Genomic DNA, 6060 nt, shown 5'->3' with positions numbered 1-6060 from the left:
GACCAGCACTAACAGGAAACCACAGCTGCTCTTGTTCACTGCACTGACACAGCTGCCTGAAGAACTAAAACAAACCAAACAGGGTGCAGGAAATGAGATGGCTGGATACAGATGACTGTTGAAAAGTACTCTGGCCGTTCCTACTTAAAATAATGAATCTTTGTAAATGATTTTATCAGGTTCTATGAAAGGTATAAAACTGGTTAAGCTGCTTTTTCATGTGGTTGCTGACGGCTGTTTTTATTAATAGATCAGTTTCAGAGAATAGATTAGTGAAAGCAACCAATGTACAAATATGAACCAGCTTATTGAGTTCCTACCTGCTTAGTAGTATGGAAACTATTCCATGTTTGTTAGGCAGCATTTACTGTGGGGATAAAGCTATTAAGTGGTTTTAAAACGTTTTAAAGCCTTTTCACGTTAACTGACTGTCTGACAGGTCTGTTACCAATGAAACCAAATGAATATGAGTTTTATTTATGCTCGCCCAAATTGCCTTAACCGAGTCGCAACAGCTTCCTCAGTTCCGAAAGGCTTTAACACCATCTTTAGTTCCAGACTAGATTTAGTCTGACTTTTGCTTACATAGAGATTTTGAAAAACTTTGCCATACGTTACTTCAAAGTTCACTATCTGTATATAAAGACAGTTGATTCTTACTTTACTTGCTCAGCTATCTGGGAGGTGAATGAATCTGATTTCCTGTGTGGTGCTGCTTTGGCTGGGCTGTGGAAGGAATTATTCTGCATTACAAAACTTTCCTGTTTTCTGGTTTTGGCGGCTTTTCTTCTGCCTATCAGGATTTATTCTCTTCACTTGACTTACGAGTTCATGTTAATGAGCTTCTTGCTGCATAAAGTGACATTTATTCACCCTGTCCTTGCTGCAGTTTTCCAATTGCAGAGGTGTAAGGCTGATGCTAATCTCAGTGCCCAGTCATCAAACAGCCTCTTTTGTATACCTTACCTTGTCTAAAACAGTATACAGACATCATGATGGTAACCTTACTTGCAAAAGAAGTTTACATGCAAGAGTTGGACTGGTACAACCCCATGTGTTGTCTTGGCTACCGTGACATTGTTTTTTCCCCTTTGTAAGTGGAGGGGAAGAAAGGAGTAGTGCTATAAGGTATCTTCACTTCAGCAGAGCTCTGCTTATCCTGGGGTTGTATCGGTGGCTTTGCTTTTTTAAGTCATGCATGGATGAAAGGTCTGAGGTTGTGTCTTTGGCCCTGGGGTCTTAGAGGTTAAGACATGGAAATGTACCCTAGGGATGATGCAACAGATGGAACTGTAACATAGACCATCTGTAACCTGAAATAAACCATGGAATCTGATCTAACTTAAAAGGAATATGAGAGTTTTACAGAAGAAAAGGTAATTAACCTAACTGATAGCAACACTTGCAGTGTTACAGCTAAAGCTTAAGAGTGCCTTATTTTCATAGGTTTCTGTTTTCTTATTGTAGAGCGTACTTAACTTTACAGTTAGTACAACGGTAGATATATATTTAAATTGCAAATTGAAAAAAACAGGACAAGGAATGGGTGTCCTTTGCTTTTGCTGTCCTTTAAACTAGTTGCAATTTTCAGTGAACCATATCTGTTTTGTCTTTTTACCTCTGATATTCTTGCAGGAGGCTATGCCTTGCTCGTCTGGCTATGAATCTTTTCAGTCTCAGGTTTTTCGTATAATCAGCTCATATTGTTTGTGCAGTAGCCAGCTTCGTCCTTGATCTTAGAGTTGTTTTCCCTTGCTGCTGTTGGCTCCTTGTCTATTTATAGAGAGATCATACCTCCCAGCATTGGGCTTTCTGGACAAACACATGTTGGAGAGAGTGAGGAGGGGAATCTGTTGTGTGATAGTCTCCCTCCTGTTCTCTGGGTCATCCTAGCAGGTATTCTTTGTTGTGTGAATCGCAGCAGCTCCATCTTGTTAGGGAAAAAACTTCATAGGCAGAGCATGGAATTTGCCTGCTTCATGTCAGCATTACGGTGGCTTATTGTTTTGTGGCTGCTATGGCATTTGGACTAGCCAGGGCCAACTCATGTGTTATTTCCACCCTCTGCACACACCCATGCGCGTGGTATTAATATCTGCATGGAAGTAGTGTCACTGCATCTCTCTGTATCAGTCCTTGTTGAGTGCAGTTTGATGAGCGACCTAATCCTTTAGGTAGGGTTGAGGTAGTTCTATAGGAGAGACTCTACTTTACAGCTGTATTCTAAGTGCATGAATTCAGGTAATAGCTGCTTGCCTGGTCATATACTAAGTTTGCCATATTTGCATTTAAAACACAAGATCTTACTAATGCGCCACTTTTTTTTTAATAGAGAATATTCTTGACTTTTCTGCATGGAATGAAGTAAGTGTATATGTTTAACTATATTGCAAGTATAAGTACAGCTTATTAGAAGCATATAAGAAGTGGCATACTGAAGTATTCTGTCTGGTTGAGTACCTTATGGCCACTGAATAGATATTTCTGGTTAAATCAGAATGGTGAGATATGTCCATAGAGAATCTCTTTCCTGCCCCAGGTTATAGCTGGCTAATGCTGTGTGGGAAGAGATACATGGTTTTATCTCTTCTCTTGGCAGTTAGTGAATTGAATTTAGGAATGTTCTTGTTTTCCAATACTGAATTACTAACCTTGCTTTTTTAGGTTTGTCTGAAATTTCGTCATCTTCAATAATTACAAATTTGTCATTGTGCTGTTTACCACACTTTCTGAATGGTTAAATAAGGTTAAGCAGCTTCCTTATAGGGCAGGCTGGGTTGTTTTTTCTGGATTTAGAAAAATATACTTGTTCTGAAAGAGCCTAAGGGTTGGTTGGAACATCAGTTCCTACTGCGTTAGGTGTCAATGATTACATAGAGTTTGATAGTAGTATAATCTCAGTCTCGCTTACTTCCCAAACTTCAGCTAAATTAAAATGTTATACGTAATCCAGAGTTAAAACATTAAGGAACTAAGGCATTACAATAAATGCTGGAGCTGATTTGTGGATTTCATTTGGGGATTTTGCAGAATAGTTTGAACAAGCTGAGCATCTTTACTGAAGCTCCTTTAGACTCTGGATGTAATGTCAGCCTTTGGACAGGGTCAGGTCTGTTAACCCACAGAGCCACTGCAGAATCCAGTGTTGCTAATTGGGTGGTTGATTTGGCTGTAGTCAGTCCTAAAAAGTTTCAAATGAGATCATGAAATCTGTTTTGCTGAGTGCTGTATGGGTAGTGCAGGATAGTAGCTGCCCCGAAACGCTTGTTCTGATGAGCAAGCATTTTGCAAACAGGGGTGAGCGGAACAAAGGCACTGTCTTAACGAGAGCTGTCCTCTGCAAAGGACCCAAATTGGTTTCAAAGATCAAAAAATGATCATAACTAGAAGAAAACACCGAAGTCAAAGCAGGACAAAAGCCTCGGTTAGATATTAATAATTCAGACTGAGATGCAAGTCTGTTCCAAGTTCTGGGGAACTTGAGAGACTTCCTAAGATTTGCAAGACATTTAGTGCAGAGGGAGTAGTTTACGGAGTGTTTTGCTCTGAACTGTTACTATGGCAACTGTTTAGTTTTGAGACTTGTCTTTGAACACTTCACGCTCATTAGTGGTGAAGGCTTACGAAGATACTACCATTTAAGATCACTGCACTAGAAGATCAGGAGATAATTACACTAACTTTCCTAAATGTAGATTTTTAGGCATACTAGAAAGGCAGTAATCATCCTTGAAAGGGTGGTGGGTTTGTACACCATGTTTTCTAAGGAAGCATAATAATGTTTCAAGTCTCTACAGTGTAAAATGTAGTAGGCTGTATAGTCAGTCTTCTTTGAAATTAAGATCTTTGTTACGTGTCTGTTAGTACTCTCCTCAGTACAAACCTGCTGATTAAAATGGTAACTGACTGCTATTACTGTAGAATCCAAAATACAGTCTTACTCATAATTACTTCATTGACATTGATTTAAAAAATACTTTGTTTCAAGTGCTTTGCTACCTCCAGTTGGGAAAGTGAAAATTAATCCGTAGCATCTATGAAGCTAAGCTTAATTCATGAGCAAATTTTACTTTGGCCAAAACAATTATTGGGCTCAGTGCAAGGGATAACTGGGTGAAGTATATCTCTAAAATACAGATCATAAAAACGAAGTTTTAAAAACATAGATACTGAAATGTAATGCTAAAGCCTTCTCTTTATACTGACCAGTAATGAAACAAAATTAAAATGAAAACATTTCCTCATCTAGAAGGTATTGTGCATAGAAAAACAAAGTCTCTAGCATACTGTTTAACTTCTTGGGGTGTGGCAAGGAAAGAGAATTCTCAACTAGAACAAGAATTTGTATGTTTTCCAGTGAAAAGTATTTTCCATGGCAGTGAGTCATACTGTAACTTGAGGCTTTCTTCAAACTATTTTTTTGTAGCTAGTTTGCTGTAAAAGTCACAAGTTTCCAGAGACTTACTGCGTGGGACTTGCCAGGGTTTAAAAAAATTGTAATTATGCTGGGTAGCAGTGACTTTAATTTACTTATGTATTAAGAATGTTCAAAAAAAAATCCTTGGTATTGTATCTCTGTATATGGTCCATTTTTAGACTCAGGCTATTGAATGCATCGTAACAGTGCCAAAAGAGCCATGCAAATGCATGGCAATACTCTCCTCCTGCCAAATTAGGAAGCTGTCAAACTAAATTTCACTGATGTCCAAATAGAATATAAATTAAGTCTTTTATCTTTGTGCATCCCCTTGCAGATGGAATGCAAAGCATTCTCAGATGCCTGCTTCTCATCAGTCCCAACAGCTTAGCACAAATAACTTCCTTGTCAAGAGGTGGGCCTCCTGTAGAGTAATTACAATTCCTGGAAAACGGTAACTGGCCAAATTGTGAAAAGGAATGAAATGCTAGCACAACTTACATGTTATCCACTCATGCCACAGATGGGAAAAAATTGTCACACCTGTCAGGGAACCTGGAATCCACACCTTGAACTATGCCTGACACTGTAATGAAAGTTTTTAGCAGATGAACTAGGGCAAAGTGGCTACTGAAGTCAGCATAACTCCCAGAATTGACTAGTCTCCCACCTAAGAAGATAAAGCCAGCAGAAAATTTCAGTTAAAGGCTAGAAAAGAAGTTAAATCTTGCTCAAAAATATGAAGTTGTCCGGGAAAGGAGAGTTTCAGCCTCAAGTCTAAAAGTTTTCCCTATTCTGGTTTGTGTACATTGGTGACAAATAGGCATCTCAGCTGAAAGCCTTTCAGTACTTTTGTTAGTCTTGGGGCTTCTCCCTAGTTCCCTTGGTGTGAGTTTAATATTCATTACAGTAAAGTTTATAGTAACCCCTGACTGTAATACAAAGAAACTGGAGATGTAACTGCTTTGCATGTGTTTGAGTCTTCTAGTTAAACTGCTGCTTGTTCATCTTTTTGGATCCCTTCTTCAATGTGATGTGCAGAAGAGGCTGCTCTCTCCTTTTGTATTCTGCTTCCCTGTTAAAACTGTACAAAATAACTATCCCTAAATATTTAGCCTGCTGCTGCTTCCCATATATCAATAAACAACATTTTGTGTGCCGGTGGGAGTATAGTTATAGCAAAACTGCTTTGTGCATGCAGCTTGAAGTTTGAATAAATATATGGGTTGAATAAATACACAGTGACCTAGTTCAGCTGGGGGTGGAGGGGCAGAGTTCACTTCTGCCCAGCACGGATCGGGGCTTCAGGCTTGGCTGGCTTGAGTAATGCTCAGATGAGCCCTGTCCCCAGAGTACCTGCTCAGCCAAGAGGGAACGGTGTCCCCAGGCAGGACAGTCAGTGCCATAGGTGGTGTTTGTTCTTGCTCAGGGCTTGACAGAAGGATAACCACCCCTCTGAAGGATCAGAGTGAGACGTGTTTAAATAAAGCAGGTACATTGTAACCTTGACTGGTTTTTTGGGCTCTCATAGATTGCACTTAAATTTCAAATGTTACTTCCTGTGAGAAGGCTCTTGAGACCCCGGACATTAACACCTTACAGCTTCCCAAGTCAGAAGCTAGTTACTTTGCTTCTGGAGACCA

The sequence above is a fragment of the Egretta garzetta genome, unplaced genomic scaffold (genome assembly GCF_000687185.1).
Source record: "Egretta garzetta isolate BGI_Z169 unplaced genomic scaffold, ASM68718v1 scaffold280, whole genome shotgun sequence".
In the NCBI taxonomy this organism is placed as follows: Eukaryota; Metazoa; Chordata; class Aves; order Pelecaniformes; family Ardeidae; genus Egretta; species Egretta garzetta.
The sequence above is the reverse complement of the archived record's forward strand: the minus strand, read 5'-3'. Positions refer to the sequence as shown.